The sequence below is a fragment of the Oryctolagus cuniculus genome, chromosome 9 (genome assembly GCF_051225735.1).
Source record: "Oryctolagus cuniculus isolate XC-2025 breed Fujian yellow rabbit chromosome 9, ASM5122573v1, whole genome shotgun sequence".
NCBI classification, from domain to species: Eukaryota; Metazoa; Chordata; class Mammalia; order Lagomorpha; family Leporidae; genus Oryctolagus; species Oryctolagus cuniculus.
The window spans coordinates 134,622,621-134,643,919 of NC_142875.1; the positions used below are offsets into that span (position 1 = coordinate 134,622,621).

The 21,299-nt window shown below is 41.8% G+C and overlaps 1 protein-coding gene across 2 annotated transcripts in view; it reads right to left on the reverse strand.

Annotated features, from left to right (window-relative positions):
* Positions 1-12,063: 12,063 nt before the first annotated feature.
* The window catches only part of LOC103348942 (uncharacterized), a 130,390-nt gene continuing 121,154 nt past the window's right edge, over positions 12,064-21,299 (reverse strand). For both annotated transcript variants that reach the window (XR_016213187.1, XR_016213184.1), the window contains one exon: positions 12,064-12,249. The gene's annotated coding sequence lies outside the window, so the exon portion shown is untranslated. The remainder of the gene's footprint in view (positions 12,250-21,299) is intronic.

Below are 21,299 nucleotides of genomic sequence, written 5' to 3' on the forward strand. Positions count from 1 at the left end.
ATTGCACACACATTGTCTGATGAGCCCTGCGTGATAGATGTGCATTGCTATTGCATAGCCGAAAACCCAGAGTCAGCACTTGAGCTGACTTGTGTTGATCTGTACTTACTTAATTTCTACCATTCACTACTGTCAAGCATTCCAAAAGAAAGCAGCATGAAGCATGAAATGTTACCTTTGCACCCACAGCCTATCATCTTCTTTAATGGTGAAGCCAACATAAAACGCATCAAATAGAGAAAAAAGGCATCAGATGACTGTACTTGTTCCTCAGTATACAGCAACATGCTGATATATAAAACTATAAAACAACCTGCCACATTAAGTCCAATATCCCATTTGGGAAAAGAATCCTGTAAGCACTTACTCTGGTTCAAGGCCAAAGACATGGAGCTGCACAGACAGGAGTCACTGCAGTGACTTTATGGGGCCAGGACACATTATTTATTTGACCCTATAGGACCTATATTTGGAGAAATTGCATTTTCTCACTGATAAAAATATAAGTAATTTTTTCGTCTGGTGCCAAACAGAACAAAGCAGACACATAAAAAAGAAAAACTCCATAAACTCAGCATGTCCTTAAAAAGAGAAAAATGAACATGTTTTTAAAATAATCTATTTTATGTGTTTTAGAGGGAAGTGGGAAGGTAGTGCTCCTGGTGTGCACAGAGCAACAGAATGTGAATACATGAGCGTCACGTTCATTGACTTTGCTCTATGAACCATTCAGTCTCCAATAATAGCGGAAGAAAATAAAAACTGATTTCAAAAGAGAGTGATTTAGTTCTTTGGGAGGAAATCATTTTGACTCTGGTTTAATGTGATGGACAGAACCCAGGGCCCTAACGGGAACACATTTTGCCTTCTGAGGCTTGGTTTTCCTGAGAAGGAAATATCCAGAATTTTTAGATTAGTGTATATGGCACAAAAGCAGATTTGAGTTTCTTTTCCAATCAGCACTCCTTCACCATCCCAGAACCTCAGTTTACAACAAGGCTGTGTAAAAACAGGCTTGCTCCCTTCATGTCAATATTGACCAAAAGCCATGGTGTTTACAAACCCAGCCATTTTTTTTTCTTATTGTGCCCTTGATAAAAATGTGATACAGCTTCAATCACCCATCCTCAGTCATTCACACGGGTTCTCCCCTTCTCCCCTTAGTTCCTGCCACCTAGAGGACAAATCCTTTCATTTTAATGACTGGAAGGGGGCTGCTACAAGTAAGGACAAAACAAGCTTGGTTTACAACACCAGCAGGGGCCGGCACCGCAGCTCACTAGGCTAATTCTCTGCCTGCAGCACCGGCACCCGGGTTCTAGTCCCGGTCGGGGCGCCGGATTCTGTCCCTGATGCCCCTCTTCCAGGCCAGCTCTCTGCTGTGGCCCGGGAGTGCAGTGGAGGATGGCCCAAGTGCTTGGGCCCTGCACCCCATGGGAGACCAGGATGAAGCACCTGGCTCCTGCCTTCGGATCAGCGCGGTACGCCGGCTGTAGCGTCCATTTGAGGGGTGAACCAACAGAAGGAAGACCTTTCTCTCTCTAACTCTGCCTGTCAAAAAAATTAATTAATTAAAAAAAAAAAAAGAACACCAGCAGGAAATCCACTTGCCCTGATTTTGTGCAATTAAGCTACTCTGCTTGTTCTACAAAGGCTGTGGGGCCACGCGAGCTGGCACACGTCTGGGAGCCTTGCTCTAAGGGAGAATTAGTCAGCAAAGATGCCAAAAACAACTGGGCAGGCTCAGAGTCTGCAACTGCTTCATGTCAGGGTCAGCTCCCACTTCAAAGGAACCCTCCAGATGGGAAATGAAACTGCAGGACATCTTCCTGTGAAGCTGTTTTCAAAATGGCTCATCCGAATACCATCCACTATCTTCGAAAGGCCTATTCCAAGACTCATCACAACTGCTTATCTTTAATCAAGAGCCAATATCATGCACTGATGATACACAGGCACACATGAATTATTACTCTTCACTGATGGGCTTGGTGATGGTAACACTGCTGTTGTATTGAGAGAATATGGCTGGAAATCCCGATGAGGGACTCCCACATATCTACAGTAAGAAGACCACATCCAAATCAAAGAGCTGGAAACATGACCGCAACATAAAAAGACTTTCAAAGGGAGCAGGCTCTGGCTTACCTGTTAAGATGTTGATTTAAACATCAGCTCCCCACTTTGGAGTACACAATTTGATCCCTAGCTCCAACTCCTGCCTCCAGCTCTCTGCTAACAGACTCTGGGAGGCAGCACTCACAGCTCTAGGAGCAGATTCCCTGCCACCCATGTGGGAAGCTTGGATTGAGTTCCCTACTCCCAGTTTCAGTGTCCATCCAGTCCTGGCTATTGCCAGCTTCTGGGGAGTGGAGCGGGGAGTGGGAATTGTCTGTCAGCATCTCCATGTGTGTTTTTTTTGGTGTGTGTCTCAATTAAAAAGATTTTAAGACCAACATTCCAGATTCAACATGGCTGAATATGGAGATGCTGTACTGACCTAAGACACAGACAGATACTAGAAAAACAAAGGGAGGACCCCGTTCCCAGGGGACTGATTCGGAGACATTTCCAGTGCAGAACAGTCAGGACAGAAGAGAGCCTCTGTAAAGCAGTGAGGAGAGAGGACAGGCACACAGCGGCTGTGTATTCCTGACTGGCACCCAGCTGGAATGTGCCATCTTCTCAGGCAAAGCAAGAGGTGGCGGCTACAGCCTTTGGCACTGGTGGCTTTGACTGAAGAAGTCCACGGCCCTCACTGGATTTGAGTCCCGCCTGGGAACAGGGAGGGAGCTAAACACCTACTTTGCTCTGCAAAGGGAGGCCATGTAGCTTCTTCCCCTCTCGCTCTGCCTAAGAGCCATACTCAGTCTGCTGACGTGGCGCTATAGCCAATCTCTGCTCTGACCCTGGGAATGGCAAGCAGCCCACACCAAGGATGGGCCAGCTCACAGAGATCACAGACTCACTGTACCCTGAAACTGTACATCTGTGGGCACAGGGCTTGGATATGAGAGGGACAAAGGTGCTGGTTGGGTTTCTGTACCCCTACATGGTCTGACAGTGGACACCGAGAACTCCCTGCATGCCAGACAAACAGTTCACTGGGGAACAGGGCCACACTACAGAACAGGTCACTGCTCTGTACAGTGCTCATGTTCAGGTGGGTGGAATGCATAGGCACTATGAGCTCTCTCTAGGCTGGAATCAGCTGGTTCATACAGGCACAGAGGAGTACTGGTTCTAATATTTCATCCCCCTACTGAGTGTAGCTAGACCCACACCCAACATGGCTCTTATTTTGGACTCTAGCCCCACCCACAAGCAGTGGCCAGAGCTCCCCGGCCCCACCCAGAACACATCCCTAAAACTCAAATGTAAGCCTTAGTACTCCACAAAGCTACAGAGGCCTATTTCCCAGAATAAAGCCTTCAATCCAAAATAAAGAAGCCCATTCTCTGGAGGAGATAACAAGTGATTGACCGGGTGCATAAAATCCAACGTAGAAACACAAGAAATGTAAACAAGGAAGGCAAAATAAGATTCCCCCAAAAAGAACAAAATAATACATTAATATGGACTCAAAGGAATGACTGAAAGCTTACTCAAGAACATATGGAAACAGTCACATGAAAAAAAGAAATCTGTATGTTACATGCCAAAAAATTCTGCTAAGAGCTAGGGATACTGAAGAAAAAAAATCAGAAAAAATATTTGAAATGAGTAGTAGCAAGTCAAGTAAAAAATACAACTGAGAGCCTCAACAACAGATATAGTGAGGCAGAAAAATGAATATCTGATCTAGAAGACAGGTGTTCTTTTTTTTTTTTTTTTTTTTTTTGACAGGCAGAGTGGACAGTGAGAGAGAAAGAGAGAGAGAGAAAGGTCTTCCTTTTCCGTTGGTTCACTCCCGCAATGGCCGCCGCAGCGCATCGTGCTGATCCGATGGCAGGAGCCAGGTGCTTCTCCTGGTCTCCCATGCAGGTGCAGGGCCCAAGCACTTGGGCCATCCTTCACTGCACTCCTGGGCCACAGCAGAGAGCTGGACAGAAAGAGGAGCAACCAGGACAGAATCCGGCGGCCCGACTGGGACAAGAACCCAATGTGCTGGCACCACAGGCAGAGGATTAGCCTAGTGAACCACAGTGCTGGCCTAGAAGGCAGGTCTTTTAAAGTATCTTAGTCACACCAAAGAGAAGAAACAATCAGATTGAAAATAGTGTTCAGGATTTATTGGGATACCATCAAAGGAACAAACATGATTTTTTTTTTTTTGACAGGCAGAGTGGACAGTGAGAGAGAGAGACAGAGAGAAAGGTCTTCCTTTACCATTGGTTCATCATCCAATGGCTGCTGCAGCCGGCACACCATGCTGATCCAAAGCCAGGAGCCAGGTACTTCTCCTAGTCTCCCATGCAGGTGCAGGGCCCAAGTATGTGGGCCATCCTCCACAGCAGAGAGCTGGACTGGAAGAGGAGCGACTGGGACAGAATCCGACACCCTGACTGGGACTAGAACCCGGAGTGCCGGAGCTGCAGGCGGAGGATTAGCCTATTGAGCCACAGTGCCGGCCAAACATATGAATCTTAGTCTTCCATTCCTGAAGGTATAGAAAAAACAACTTAGAGAACTTACTCAGCAAAATACAGGAAGTACAAAGAACCCTAAATAGACTTGATCAGAAAAGATCCTCATCATGACACGTTATAATCAAACTTTCAAAAGTAAAACATAAAGAGAATATTCTAAAATGTGCAAGACAAAAACATCTTATTACATTTAAAGGATAAATTTAATCAGATTAATAGATTTCTCAACAGAAACCCTACAGGCCAGGAAAGAACAGAGAGATGAAGTCCAAATCCTCAAAGAAAAAACTATCTACCCAGAATACTGACAAATGAAAGTGAAATAAAGACCTTTCAAGACAAACAAAAACTGAAAGGATTTGTCCCCGTCTGGAAAGACTTAGGAAAGATATTGAAGGATATACTACACAGAAACAGAAAAAGGCACTCAGTATCAATAATCAACATGAAGACAGAAAATTGTGCTAGTAAAAGGACAAAGGAGATATAAAACAAACATGAATATTCATGGATAAATGATTAAGTCATTACTTCTCAATAACAACCTTGAATGTAAATGGACTAAATTCTCCAAGTTAAAGATAGAGACTGGCTGAATGTATTAATAAACACAGACCCATCAATATGATGCCTACAAGAAACACCCTCCCATCAATAAAGATATACAAGGACTGAACATGCAAGAATGGAAAAAGCCATTACATGCAAATGGTAATCAAAAAAATGAGCAAGAGGAGCCATTTACATGTCACATAAAATACACTTCAAAACAGAACCATTAAAAAACACAAACAAGGTTATTAAGTATTAAGTAAGCAATCAATTCAACAAGAAAATGGGACTATAGTAAATGTAGATGCACCCAATGTAATGGTACCCACTTTTATGAAATAAATGCTAGTGAATCTAAAGGGAGACACAAAATCCAATACAATAATAATGGGGGACTTCAATACCCCACTTTCCTCAAAGGACAGACCAGGCAGAAAAAATATCAACAAAGAAATATAACAGCAGTTCGTCTATACTACAGACCATTTCATCCCACAGCAGGTATACACTCTTTTCATCAGTGCATGGAATATTCTCAAGAATTGATCATATACTAGGCCATAAAACAGGTTTAAAACAATTTAAAAAAATCTGAAATCATATAGTATATCTCTTCTGACCACAATGGAATGAAGCTGGAAATCAACAACAAAACAAACTCTAGAAAATGTATAAACACATAGAAACTGAGCAACAAACCATTGAATGAACAGTGGTAAATAGAAGAAATCAAAAGGGAAATTTAAAAAATCTCAAGAAATAAACGACAATGACAACCCTAACATTTCAAAACTTATCTGATAGAACGAAAGCAGTGTTAGAACAAAGTTTATAGCAGTAAGTGCCTACACCAAAAATTGGAAAGGTATCAAATAAATGATCTAACAATATACTCAGAAAATCTGTATATTTAATTGGAGAATTTAGTTCACTTACATTCAACATTATTATTAAGCAATGATTTGGTCCTGCCATTTTTCCATGAAAATTCCTATTTATTGTTTTGAATCTCCTTTGTTTTACTAGATTTTTTGCCATCACATCCTTTCTTGATGCTGAGTACCTTTCTCTATTTATATTCTATGACAACATCACTTTAATTCCAAAACTAGAGAAAGATAAAACAAAGATATAGAACTATAGACCAATATCCCTGATGAACACAGATGCAACAGCTGTCAACAAAACACTAGCTAATTGAATCCAACAACACATCCAAAAGATCATCCACCCAACCAAGTGGAATTTATCCCAGAGATGCAGGTATACTTCAACATACATACGTCCACAAACACAATACATCACATCAACAAAATCGAGGATAAAAATCTTACAACTATCTCAATAGATACAGAGGGGCAGATCCAAGATAGCTGAATAGAATATAGCCATATCAACTTAAGCTGCCCTGGCATATGAAAAGAACAAATAAAAGACAATGCTTCCAGGGGTCTGACTGACAAAAATTTTCAGGGAGGGAGGCAGGGAAGGGAGGGAAGGGAGGAAGAAAACAAAGACCCCTCCGGCTAAGAGAAGACAGACACCCCACTGTAGCTAGCTGTGCAGTGCAGCCAGCTGCTGGCTTTGAGCTTCCATCTTACCACATCAACATAGGAAGAAACTGCTGTGCACCCCACTGCTCATAGTTTTACCAAAAGGGAAAATTCCACAGCCACCCACTGACTTTTACTTTAGCCTGGGGAGCTGACTGGGGTCTGAGCAACAGCTGGGGTTGGAAAAGGGAAGCCACATTTCTTTCCTCCCCTTCCTAAACTGCACAAGAGCCATACTCAGCAGCATGATGTCAAGCAACACAGTTGTGTTCCGCATCTACCATCATCTTAGAGCAATGCATAAGGCGAAGGACAGATTCCCAGCATCCTGCAACTGGGGAACTTTGTGGGCATTAGCCCCAGAGCTATGCTCACAGGGGAATTCACCTTAGCTTCTGGGGGTTAACACTGGAAGGAGCCCATAAAAATGTCCTCTCCCACCCTGGGAGATCTGGGTATTGATGCTACTATACCCTACAATTCCAGGACTGTAACCATTCATTTTAAATTTCTTGATGCCACTGCAATCTAACCAGTGGACACAGGGAAGAACCTACCTGCATTCCACCTCTCTGGACTCATATCCTCTAGATTAAACCTTCCTGTATAGCTTGTGGTCACCCTGAGGCCTGGAACAGTATTAAGTTCACACCCTGTAGTCCTGTAACTAGGGAGGTCAGCGTTACAAGCCACAGCACCAGCTGGACTTTCATGGAATTGCCTCAGGAAGGGTCCTTCTGCATCACGCAGTCAGAGCCGTAACAATTGGTGCCACAAGCACCAGCATCATTCAGGCTTATTAACAGGAGGACAAGGAGGTAGCCACCCATGTCTCCCTTAGCACCAAAACAAGGTCCTGGCTATCACATTCAGCAGGTACACTGACACTGAATTCTCTGTGGACCAAAGACACACACTGAGGTAACCCATATTCATCTCAATGCCACACTTCTATATACATCTGTTCCTATGAACTGCAGCAGCAGTATAGACCACTGTGTCACTTAGACACGGCTGACGCTGATTAAGAAAAAAAATCACTTAGAGACTACACTGCTGCTTCTACTCACATAGAACTAAAGGCAAAGCAACAAGCCAAGTGATACCCTGCCTTCCAGCTAAATCATAAACTCTTCTAATACAACCTACCCCATAAAGAAAGGATGAATACATCAGATGCACAGATGTCAATGTAGGGACACAGGGGACATGATTAAGACATCGATTAAGGCAAAATAAATCACTCACAGACTATTCTCCTTTGGTTCTATCCACTTAAACCAAACACAAAGCAATAAGCCAAGTGATATCCTGTATTCCAGCTAAACTATAAACTCATTTACAATAAAACCTATCCCATAAAGAAGGGACAAGTACACCAGATGCACAGATGTCTACATAGGAACACAGGAGACATGAAGAAGCAAGGTAGCATGATTTCTACAAAAGAACACAATAATCCTCTAGACCTTGAATTGAAGAAAATCTATGCAACAACAGAAACAGATTCATAATAATGACTTCAAGGACCTTCAACAAGATGCAAGAGAATACAGAAAGACAGATTTAAAAATGAGGAAATCAATGTGTGAGACGAATGAAAACATGACTAAGGAAGGAGGAAGAACTCATTACAAAAAAGCCAAACAGAAATTTTGGAGATGAAATCATCCATCAGTGAACTAAAAAAACATGACTGAGAGCTTTAACAACAGGATAAACCGAATGGAGTAAAGAATTTCTGACCTTGAGGACAAGAATTTTGAAATAACCCAAAGAGACCAAAATAAAGAGAAAAGAATTAAAAAGAATGAAGAAAGTCGACACAAAACATGGGATACCATTAAAAACCAAATATTCATATTATAGGTTTGCCTCAGGGAGAAGAAAAAATGCATTGAGAACCTGTTAAACGATATAACACTCAAAAACTTTCCATGTCTTCAAAGAGACATGGACACCCAGATACATGAAGTGCAAAAAACCCCAAGTAGACTCCATCAAAAAAGTTTTTTTTAAGGCATATTTTCAGGGCTGGCACTGTGGCACAGCAGGTTAAAGCCCTGGCCTGAAGCGCCGGCATCCCATGTGGGCACCGGTTCTAGTCCCGGCTGCTCCTCTTCCAATCCAGCTCTCTGCTACGGCCTACGGGATAGCTGTGGAGGATGGCCCAAGTCCTTGGGCCCCTGCACCCATGTGGGAGACCCAGAAGAAGCTCCTAGCTCCTGGCTTCGAATCGGCGCAGCTTCTGCCATTGTGGCCATCTAGGGAGTGAACCAACGGATGGAGGCCCTCTCTCTCTCTACCTCTCTCTGTAACTCTTTCAAATACATAAAATTAATCTTTTAAAAAAAGGCACATTTTCATCAAATTGTCAAAAGTTGAAGACAAGGAGAGAATCTTAAAGACAGTAAAAGAAAAGTATCAAGTTACATATAAGGGAAAATCAATTAGATTAATATCAGACTTCTCAGTGGAAACCCTACAGGTATGAAATGAATGAGATGATATATTCAAGGTCTTAAAACAAAACAAAAAAACTTCCAAGCAAGATTACTATTCTGCAAAGTTATCCGTCAAGAGTGAAAGAGAGGGGTTGGCACTGTGGTGTAGCAGCTAAAACCTCCACCTTCAGTGCCGGCATCCCATATGGACACCAGTTCAACTCTCGGCTCGATCCACTTGAGATACAGCTCTCTGCTATGGCCTGGGAAAGCAGTAGAAGATGGTTCAACTCCTTGGGGCCCTGCACCCACGTAGGAGACTCAGAAAAAGCTCCTGGCTCCTGGCATCGGATCGGCGCAGCTCCAGCCTTTGTGGCCAGTTGGGGAGTGAACCAGCAGATGAAGACCTCTCTCTCTCTGCCTCTCCTTCTCTCTCTAATTCACCAGTACCAAATCAGCCTTATAAGAAATTATAAGGTATTCTGCATTAGATATAAATATGAAAACACATGACATCACCACACTCACTAACAGAGCAAGCAGAACCATTATCCACTCAACAAAATTACATGTCTTAGTTATTATCTATGCACACTAACAATGAATGCAAATGGATCAGATTCACCAACCAAAAGACTTAGGTTGGCAGAATGGATTAAAAACAAAACAAAACAAAACAAAACAAAACAAAACAACCATGACCCCACTGTTCACTACCTAGAAGAAACTCACTTCACAGATACACACAGACTAATAGTGAAAAGCTGTAAAACGATATTCCAGGCAAACGGAAATAAAAAGCAAGTAGGAGATGTCATCCTGATATCATAAAAAAAGTAAAACATACTTTAAAAACTTTAAAAAGAGATTTAAAAAAGGACAGTATATTTTGATAAAAGGGTCAATTCAGCAAAAAGACATATAATAAAGATATATATGTGCCTAACACAAGATTACCCAGATAAACACAGAAAAAACTATCAGACCTAAAGGGACAGACTCCAAAACAACAGGAGTGGTTGACTCCAACATCCCGATCTCATCAGGGGACAGATCATCCGGATAGAAAATAAAGATACACTGGGGTTGAAACATACTAAAGAGTAAACGGACTTAAGAGACCTTTACAGGCTACAGAAGTCACATTCTTCTCATCAGCACATGGAACATTTTCTAGGATAGACCATATATCAGGCCACAAATAAAGTCCCAGCAAATTTAAAAACATTGAAATCACACCATATCTCTTCTCAGACCATAAAGGAATAAAACTAGAAATCAACAATTAGTACAATAGAACACTTGGAAATTAAACAACATGCTATTGATTGATCAATGGGCCCCTGAATAAATTAAAAGGGAGAAATCAAAAACTTTCTTGAAATACATGAAAATGAAAACACAACACCTGTGGGATACAGAAAAAGCAGTAGTATGAGATAAGTTTATAGCATTAAGTGCTTACATTTAAAAAAAGTCAAATGTCACAGATTAAAGATTTAGGACTTACATTTTGGGGTAACAGGTAAAGCCACTGTTTGCAATGCTGACATCCCATACATGTACCGGTTCGTGTTCCGGCTGCTACTCTTCTGAACCAACTCCCTGCTAATGGCCTTGGAAAAGCATTGGAAGGTTGTCTAATTTCCTGGGCCTCTGTTATCTGTATGAGAGACCTGGAAGAAGTTCTTGGCTCCCGCCATCGGCTTCGCCTAACCCTAGCTGTTGTGGCCACCTGAGGAGCAAACCAGTGGATCAAAGATCTCTCTCTCCTCTCTCTGTAACCCTGATTTTCAAATAAATAAATAAATACATCTTTTAAAAAAATAAAGATAGAATGATGCATCTTGAAGACTTAGAAAAACAAGAACAAACCAAACACAGAAACAAGGAGGTGAGAAACAATAAGGATCAGAGCAGAAATAATGGACTTGAAATAAAAAAAAATAGAAATTTTAAACAAAAAGTTGGTTTTCTGAGAAGATAAACAAAATTAAAGAAAATCTCTAACCAGACTTAAAAAAAGAAAAAACTCAAATAAAATTAGAGATGAAAAAAGAGACATTACAATCAACACCACTGAAATTCAAAAGATCCTAAGAAAATATTATGAGGAACCATATGCTAATACATTGCAAAACCCTGAAGAAATGGATAATTTCCTGGAATCATATTATCTCAAAGATTAACTAAAAAAAGATACAGACAACCTAATCAGACCCACAAAGATCAACGAGGTTTAAGCTATGACCAAAGTCTTCCATCAAGGAAAAGTCCAGGACCTGATGGCTTTACTACTGAATTTTGCAAAACATTCCACGTTTGCAGATGACATGATATTGTACATGGGAAAACCTGAATACACCACCAAAAACCTGTTAGAACTGATAATTCAGTAAAGCTGCAGGTTACAAAATAAACCTATAAGAAACAGTTGCTTTTTTGTATGCTAATGATGAACTCACAGAAGACAAATCAAGAAACAAATCTCATTCAAATATTTAGAAGTAAATTTAACCAAAGAAGTTAAAGATCTCTACAGTGAAAATTATCAAACATTGATCAAAGAAATCATCAAGGACACACAAAAAATGCAATATAACTTGCTCATGGATTAGAAGAATCAATATTAAAATTTGTAAGCTACCTAAAGCACTATCCAGATTCAATGCAATCCCAATCAAAATACTAAAGACATTCTTCACAGGTCTACAAAAAGCAACCTTAAAATCCATATGGAAATATAAAATATACCAACTAGCCACAGCAAATGTAAACAATAAAAACAAAGCCAGAGACATCACAATACCTAACTTCAAAGCATACTACAAAGCTGTAGTAATTAAAACAGTATTTTATATGACTATAGTGTTAATGATCCATGATTTATTTTTAAAGAATTATTTTATTTATTTGAAAGAGTTACAGAGAGAGGTAGAGACAGAGAGAGAGGTCTTCCATCCACTGGTTCACTCTCCAGATGGCTGCAACGGCAGGAGCTGCAGCAATCCAAAGCCAAGAGCTAGGAGCTTCTTCCAGGTCTCCCACGTAGGTTCAGGGACCCAAGGACTTGGGCCATCTTCTTCTGCTATCCCAGGCCATAGCTGAGAGCTGGATTGAAAGAGGAGCAACCAGGATTAGAACTGGCACCCATATGGGATGCCGGCACTTCAGGCCAGGGCTTTAACCCACTGCGCCACAGCACCAGCCTCTGTGATTACTTTATAATTTACTGTATTTGGGTAAAATGGTCACTTTTCCATTCAATTACTCTGTATAGCTGTTGTTATATTCCCACTAACCTAGGTTTTTTTTTTTCGTACTTTTTACTTTGTTAAACTTCTTATTCAGTGAAGTGTTATGCCTTTTTACTGTAATGTAAATTTAAAATATATTAGCTCAAAAACTAAAAAAAAAAAAAAAGGGAAAAGGTAGGAGGTCACGAGAGTCAGAGGTGAGGGGCAGAGAGGAAAGGAATATCATTTTGTTCTTAGAACTGTATCTGTAAACCACACTGACTTTGTTCAAAACTACAGGAGCCAGCCCTGTGGACAGGGGATCAAGGTGCTGTCCGCAGTGCCAGCATCCCATATAGGCGCCTGTTCAAGTACCAGCTGCTCTGCTTCAGATCCAACTCCCTGCTAATGGCCTAAGAAAACAGCGGAATATGGTCCAAGTCCTTGGGCCCCTGCACCCACGTTGGACAAACAGATGAAGCTCCTGGCTCCTGGCTTTGGTCCAGCCCAGCCCCAGCCACTATGGCCATCTGGGAAGTGAATGAGTAGATGGAAGATCAATCTCTCCCTCTCTCCCTCCCTTCTCTCTCTGTATTTCTGCCTCTCAAATAAATATTTTTAAAAATCTTTTAAAAAACTAAAATTTATAAATAAAAAAATAAAAATAAAAAATATAAATTCTTGCATTTTCAGCAATGGAGTCATATTATTGTTAAGAAACAGTTTACACACTGGAAGACCCAAAAGCCTTAATTTGAGCTTGTGGAAAAGGCCATATACATGAGTAAATAAACGTTTTCTACAGTAGCATTTCCTAATTTATGCTAAACTTATAAGCATATGTGTTGTCAACTACAATAAATATTTTAAAAATAAAAAACAGATGCAGAGAAAATACAGCATCCCTTCATGAACAAAAAAAACTAAAAATTGGTTATAGAAGGAACATAGCTCAACACTAGCAAGGCAATACAGGGCAAACCCACAGCCAGCATCATAATGAATGGGGAAAAGCTGAATCCATTCGCACTAAGATCCAGAACCAGGTAAGGATGTCTATTCGCACCATTATTACTAAACACAGTTTTTGAAGTTTTAGCCAGAACTATTAGGCATGAAAAAATAACTGGGGCTGGCGCTGTGGCACAGTGGGTTAAAGCCTGGGTTGAAGTGCCGGCATCCCATATGGGTGCCGGTTCTAGTCCCAGTTGCTCCTCTACCGACCCAGCTCTCTGCTGTGGCCTGGGAAAGCAGAGGAAGATGGCCCAAGTCTCTGGGCCCCTGCACCTGGGTGGGAGACCCGGAAGAAGCTCTTGGTTCCTGGCTTCAGATCTGCACAGCTCTGGTCGTTGTGGCCATCTGGGGAGTGAATCAGCGCATGGAAGACCTCTCTCTCTGTCTCGACCTCTCTCTGTAACTCTGTCATTCAAATAAATAAATAAATCTTTAAAAAAATAACCAAAGGGATACAAATTGGAAATGATAAAGTCAAATTATCCCTGTGTGCAGATGAAAAAATCCTTTACATGTGAGAACCAAATGACTCCACTAAGAGAATACTGGAATGTCAAAGAAAATTTGGCAAAGTTACAGTACACACAATCAACACACAAATACCAACAGCATCTGTATACACAATGATCTGGCTGAGAAAGAACTTAGAAGATTAGCACCACTCACAATAGCTACAACAAACTTACATATCTTCAGATAAATTTAACCAATGATATGAAATATCTCTACAATATTACCAAACAATAATGAAAGAAATAGAAGACACAAAAAATAGAAAAATCTTCCATGATCTTGGATTTTAAGAATTAATATCAAAAAGTCCATACTACCAAAGCAATCTAGATTCAATGAGATTCCCATCAAAATACTAATATGATCTCACAGGTAGGTAGAATACAAAAAAGTTGACCTCACAGAAGCTAAGAGTATAATTGTAATACTAGAGGCTGCAGAATAGAATTAGATGAGAGCAGTTGCCAAAGCTTGACTAATGGGTATTCTGACGTTCTGTTACACAGCAGGGGACTTCAGATAATAATAAGAGTACTATATATTTCTCTAGATTCAGAGAAAAAGGGTTTCTATTTTTCCCCATAAAGCAATGTTCCATGTTTGAGGATATAGATGGGTTTACACTGCCTGGACATAACGCAGCGCATCCATGTAAACAGACATTCCACAGTACTCCACACAAAGGTACTAATTTTTATGAGTCTGTTGAAAATCAAATCAAACAGAAATAATTATATTCTTCACTAACCATATGGGTTTTGTATTTTTGGAGGATATCAAGTTTCACATGACATAAACCTCAGAACTGAAGAAACTTTTTCAAACCTATTAGAATGACTTAGCAATTCCAAGAAGAGACACAGCGAGTGTCCTTCAAGAAAAAGCTGCTGAACATCGGAATCGAAGCAACCACAAAAGAAGGGTAACTGTTCTCCTGGGAAACTTTAATGCAAATCAAATGATGAAAGAAGACAGCAGTTCAAAAGAAGAGAGAATCCATACTAAATCCAAATCATTCAAATCTCTATGAATGGGCAGTCAGCTGCTTAGGCTACCCAATTCTGAGTTCCTACCAGCACTTCAAACACTTTGACACATTTACAAAAGAGGCCTGTGTTCCTTTGCTAGTTTATCTGCTCATCACTTTTCTTTCTGCAGTACTCACATGGTTTTCTTTGCTATCTAAAAAGTCAACAGAAGGAGAACTCAGGATTATTTTCTTTTTTCAGCTGTAGTTTAAAATCAGTTTTAAAGAATGATTTTCTAGAATCACCGGTGCTTGAAAGGAGCATCTAGAAGAAAAGCTCAAGGAAGGCTGAGCCAACTCAAACACCTTCGTATAATAACAATGCCAAATACATAAAAATAATAAGCTAACGGGTGGGTGTTCAGTGCAGAGCTAAGCCACCACTTGGGACGCATATAACCCACTGTGAGAGCCCTAGTTCAAGTCCTGGCTGCTCTGCTTCTGATCCAGCTTCTTGCTCATGCTTCTGGGAGGCAGCGGATGATGGCTTAAGTGCTGGATCCCGTGCTACCTACGTGGAGACCTGGATGTAGTTCTAGGCTCCTGGTTTCAGGATGGCCCAGCACCAGCTGTTGCAGTTATCTAGAGAGTGAACCAGCAGATGAAAGATTTTTCTCTGTTACTCTGCTTGGCAAACAAATAAATAAATGAAGCTCACATTCTACATGAAAGGAAAACATGAAGTTTAAAGAATACAACCAGCAAGATAGGAAAACAAAAGGGTGAAGTCAGGTACGAAGTCAGAATTTCCTTTCCCTCGGTTTGACAAATCAGGTCAATTTTATGTACCTGATTAAAAATTCAAAACAAATGAATTATTTTCTCTGGGAGCAAAATTATCATACACACAGCTAGCAATGACATACTTTCCTAATTTCAGTTTCAAGGTCTTGCACTCACAACACACACAGTTCTAATCACATACAGGCTGCTTCCCAGGAAGGGGCCTAGTCACCCCAGTATGGCAATGTAACTTACCTATTGATTCCCGGGGAAATAGCTTATACTATTTTCCTTGTGCTCCACTGGAAAAGACTGCAAATCCATGGAAATCCGAGACAACGCATTAGAGTTCTCATGATGTTGCTCCACAGAGCACACAGAATGGAGCAGCAATTAGAGTACAACTAATTGATGTCACTTACTGCATGAAGCCACTGATTAACTGGATTTAGACATTGCTGCTGGCAGCAAACTCAGAGCCTCAGCTTCCCAATGGCATGCACTGCCCCTCAGCTAACAGCACAGCTCTGCTGCTCCTCACCCAGCCTGGCTCTCGAGCCAGCACAGGCACCTCCAGTGATGCTCTCTCCTCCCGCTCTGTACATCAGAATCACACTGTCCTTTTCCCTCACAGCGTAATCAGCGAGGCAGCTGTGCTCTGCTGGCTTCCAGGCTCAAGGCCGGATGCACTGCATTGTCATAGAAACAGCATTCTAGTATCAGCAGCTTCTCCAGTCTGGAAAGAGAGAGTGGCCCACGGAGTCAAAAGAAGACATAAGTACTTTGGTGCTCTCAAAAAGCCATCATGTCCCAAAGGTTTTTTTCTTTTAAAGATTAATTTATTTGAGATGTAGAGTTACAGAAAGAAGGAGGGAGAAAAATGCACACACACACACACACACACACACACAGAGGTATCTTCCATCTGTTAGTTCACTCCCCAAATGACTACAAAGGTTGGCACTGGGCCTGACCAACTCCAGAAATTTCAACAAGGTGTCCCACATAGGTGGCAGGGACCCAAATCCTGGGTCCAGCTTCTCCTGCTTTCCTAGGTCAAAAGCCAGAGAACTGCACAGGAAGTGGAGTAGCTAAGACTTGAGCCTGCACACTTAAGGGATGCTGGTGCTGCAACAACTGCTCCAGGAGGCATTTTTCAAAGGAAGTCCGTCCCTGTGGCAGATCTTACCATGCCCTAGCTTGCCCAGGTGGAATCTGGTGAACACCCATGTTCAGTCATGCCCATGTGTGTGCCACACCAGGGTGGCAGGTAAGTAGATGGTTACTTGGAAGCCTTCCGTGCAACTGTTCTGAAGTTGGTTCCTGAGTCTGCTAGGAAGAAAACCCATCCAGTGTCTGCTCCGAGCAGAGGCAGCAGAGGGTTACCACGGCCAGACTCCTCCAGGAAACATGGCGTGCACCCTGAGGTGGTGCGAAAAACCTGGCAGGATGGGCAGAGCTTGAGCTCCTGGCCTGGGGAGAGGGCAGGCCTCCAGGGCCTCGAAGTCTAGACCGACAGGAGCCTCTAGCACATCTCTTTCTGATTTGAAAGCTCATTTTTGGTGAAGGAAGAGAAGACTGGATGCGTGTTCTGGACAAAACAACAGAGTTGTGCTACACAAATGACATGTTATATCTACTCCTCCACACTTCCTAAAGTTCGACTCAACTTTGCTCGTATCAATCTTTATCTCAGAAGAGCTCTCCTGATTAGTTGTAAGAAATAAGCTTTGAAAAACATGCAGCCCACAATCCACTGTAAAATCTTAGAACATCTGCATACTGTCCATCCAACACACAGCATATTTATTTGTACATTTCACGTATATTCTGAGGCCACAGAGTATCAACTGATCGTAAAGAGCTCGTCGATGAATTTGAAGTACTATTTAGCATTGTGTATAAAAGGCATTACTAGAAGAATGTGAAAACTTTCAAATTGGGGTGTGAGGTTGCCTTTGGCTGGTTTTACATTAACACTGTGTAAATGGGGTGCATAAATCAATGGTCAGATAGCGTGCATTACAAATGCACAGGATCTGGTGCCATCCAGGGTGCTGCATAAGTAAAGCAGACTCACCTCCAGCACCTCCACTCCTGAAATGGAAACTGCCAAGCGGCAGAGCATGCACCAGAGCGGCTTGTGCCCTTTAACGCAGCGGGCCCGTTTGCCAGAGGGAGCATTAAGGAGAAGTCGCAGCACAAACCATTAATTTTTGTGACACAGGGGGATTGAGAGATTCGAAGATACTTTCCTCTACTTATGAAGAACCTCTAGTTTTCTTGGAAAATACAAATGAGCCACTATTAATTGAGTAGCAACAGTATCAAGCCAAAGATCTGGAATGGTCACCTACTTCTTGGTTCTAGTTTTTGTCATCAATTAAAGAAGCAAACAGAACATTTCAACTGATTCCTTTAACATCAATCAGTCAAAGAATTTCTTGTAAGTCAAGAGGACGTTATCCCCTTTGAGTGTTTTAATGACAAGCATTATCAAGTAAGCAGAGCCCATAACTGAATGTCTATATATCAACAATGCCAAGTAATAGGCAGCATAACATACCATATGGGGCACAGATGCAGATTAAAAGCCTTAAGAGAAAGAATGAGAAAAAACAGAGGAGTGGTCATTTTTCTGCTGTGATTTCTATTTTAAGTTATTTTCCATCTTCCTGTTAGCTATGTTGCATGGCATATTGAGTACTGAGAAAATGCTTATTTCTTAAAATATTACACTGCTCCTTGCACTTCTAATATTCCATATTCTCCCACAGGATTTGCTTTCATAGATTTTCCATCTCAGTGGAGCAAAGCCAAAAGTGCTGAACTGCTGCTGCATTAATGGTAGAGACATCACTTAGAATATTGTCATTCTAAGACATCAAAGTCAAACACTCCAGGTGAAGTTTTAGACATCTGGCCCATGCCTTAGACCCAGAGTTCTCTTATTCAAAAGCATAGGATAGGGGGCTGGCATTGTGGCACAAATAGGTTAAGCTGCTGCTGCCTACAACTCCCGCTTTCCATGGGTACCAGATCTTGTCCCAGTTGTTCCACTTCCAATCCAGACCCTTGCTAATGGTCTGAGAAAGCAGCATAATAGGGACCAAGCGACTGGGCCACCCACATTGGAGAACTGGAAGAACCTCTTGGCTCCTGGCTTTGGCCTGGTCCAGTCCTTTTTGCTGCAGAAATTTGGAGAGTAAACCAGCAGATTAAAGATTTGTGTTTTTCCCTCTAACTATGAAAGAAAAAAAAAAATAAAGAGTCCCATGTGACTATCCTCTCTGTAATAGTTTATTTCTTCTGGAAATTGAGAAATTAGTTAGCTTTCAAGTTTTCAGTTATTAAACTCAAAAGTTCAAATATTTGAGTTGCAACAACATTTAACTAATAGGCTCATTCTATTAAGCTTTTCCATTGTTCCACAGGAGGCCGCTGAAGCAGGCTACCTGAGCACGAACAGCTGCCATCCTTGGCAGGTGCACTGCTCCCAACTTCCATTCCAGATCCACCTATTTTTATATCTCATTCCCGACCAGTAGGAAGGTGTCTGTCATATCACTGGCAGAGGTGACCTAACCCCGTCATTCCTTCTTACTCAAAATGGTAAATTTTCTCTCGACGAAGATATTAGATTTTATAAGTCTGCAAAAAATATAGATGTATTCAAAACTCAAAAAAATTCAAGTTCTGTTTTTCTAAAGTGTGTGCCCCATTGAAGCCAGGTGCTCCCTCAAGCCCCACAAGCTCCCAGTTTATACAGGGACATCCATAAATTCATCTCTGAATCTTCCATCCTTCTCTCCTTACCCAATGTCAATTCTTCTTGCCTTTAGGTTTTAAACCCTTTATGCATTTTCTCTACAAAAACCACTCACTACCAATAACTTCGTCACTGCTTGTCACAGTCTCCTGATTGTGCAAGGACCTTTAAGAAATCTTCCATTAAAGAGTAGGCCCCTAGCTAATCAGATTCTCAGCCTGAGGTCTGTGGGTAATCACCAAGTATTCTGGGGCATAGTTAATGTTCTTAAAAAGTAAAGCTGATGCCTACAGTGGCAACATCCCATACAGGCACTGGTCTCTCTCTGCCTCTGCCTCTGCCTCTCTCTAACTATTCCTTTCAAATATATAAAGGAATCTTTTTTTAAAAAAAAAAAAAAAAGGTCATTTGTGGATTTACCATATAAGAAAAAAATGGAATTAGGAAGTTGTGATGACATGAAAAGAGACTAGACAATCACTTTCTCTGAGTCCTTCCACTTACAAATATGTATGAATACATATCCACGAATACAGTGGTATGTGAAACGGCTTTTGTGACTCTAGTCATGAAATTAATAACCCTAAGACGTCAGAACCACAGTGGTCACATAATGGAGCGTTAAGGTGCCGTGCTCTCCTTGTGACAGTTAGCTGTTGGCTAGCATGGATGCTGCCAGAAGTTACCTTTCCATACACCATGAGTTTAGTCAGTTACAGCAGGTTGCAAAGCACACAGCAATGGCCAACTAAGAGACACGAACAGTGGTAGCTGCTGGCCTCAGCAGTTAGCAAGGGAGGCCATTCCCACTGCATGAGTGATTTGCAATATGAGAACAGCCTTAGGATCAGTACTGATCAAGTTTGAAAAATTTCCCAATGATGAGAATTAAAAGCCTTTATTTAAAGCAATGATTTCCCCTGTCAGAGTATGACGCAAATAAATCCATATATATTGGGGGAATACAAGACAAGAAATTTGTGCTGGATTAGCATAGAGCCTTCAAATTCATGTCAGAGCCCTCCTGTGTGTTATTTATAGATGGCTTTATTCCTTCGGCTTCCGGTATGACCATGAAGGCAGGAGTAGGGTGGCCTTGACTGAAGTCATTCTTCACCCGCTTCTCCCTCTGTGACCTGGGAAAGCCACCTAACCTCTCAAAACCTCAGTTTCCTCTTCTTTAAAGCAGAGATAATAACACACAGTAGTTTTTTGTTTTTTTGTTTTTTTTTTTTTTTTTTTTGACAGGCAGAGTGGACAGTGAGAGAGAGAGACAGAGAGAGAAAGGTCTTCCTTTGCCGTTGGTTCACCCTCCAATGGCCGCCGCTGCAGCCGGCGCACCGCGCTGATCCTGGCAGGAGCCAGGAGCCAGGTGCTTTTTCCTGGTCTCCCATGGGGTGCAGGGCCCAAGCACCTGGGCCATCCTCCACTGCACTCCCTGGCCATAGCAGAGAGCTGGCCTGGAAGAGGGGCAACCGGGACAGAATCCGGCGCCCCAACCGGGACTAGAACCCGGTGTGCCGGCGCCGCAAGGTGGAGGATTAGCCTATTGAGCCACGGCGCCGGCTCAACACACAGTAGTTTTAAGATCCAGAAGCAGGGGATCCATTAGGTTATATTTTACTTTCTACATTTTTCATGGAGCTCCTCAGGGAAGAATCAAATAACCATACAAAGCAACACATCACAGAGATGGGTGTTGGGCAGGATGAGAAGGCGGGGTGACGCATCGTGCTCACTATAGTTTTGCCTAGCACACTGATCACATCACGGATGGAGACGTGAGAGCTGTGATCTGTGAGCCATTTATATCCTAATGTTCCTTCTCTCTGCGTCTAGACATTAAAGCTGTTCTTTACCTCAGAGATTCAGATGTTCA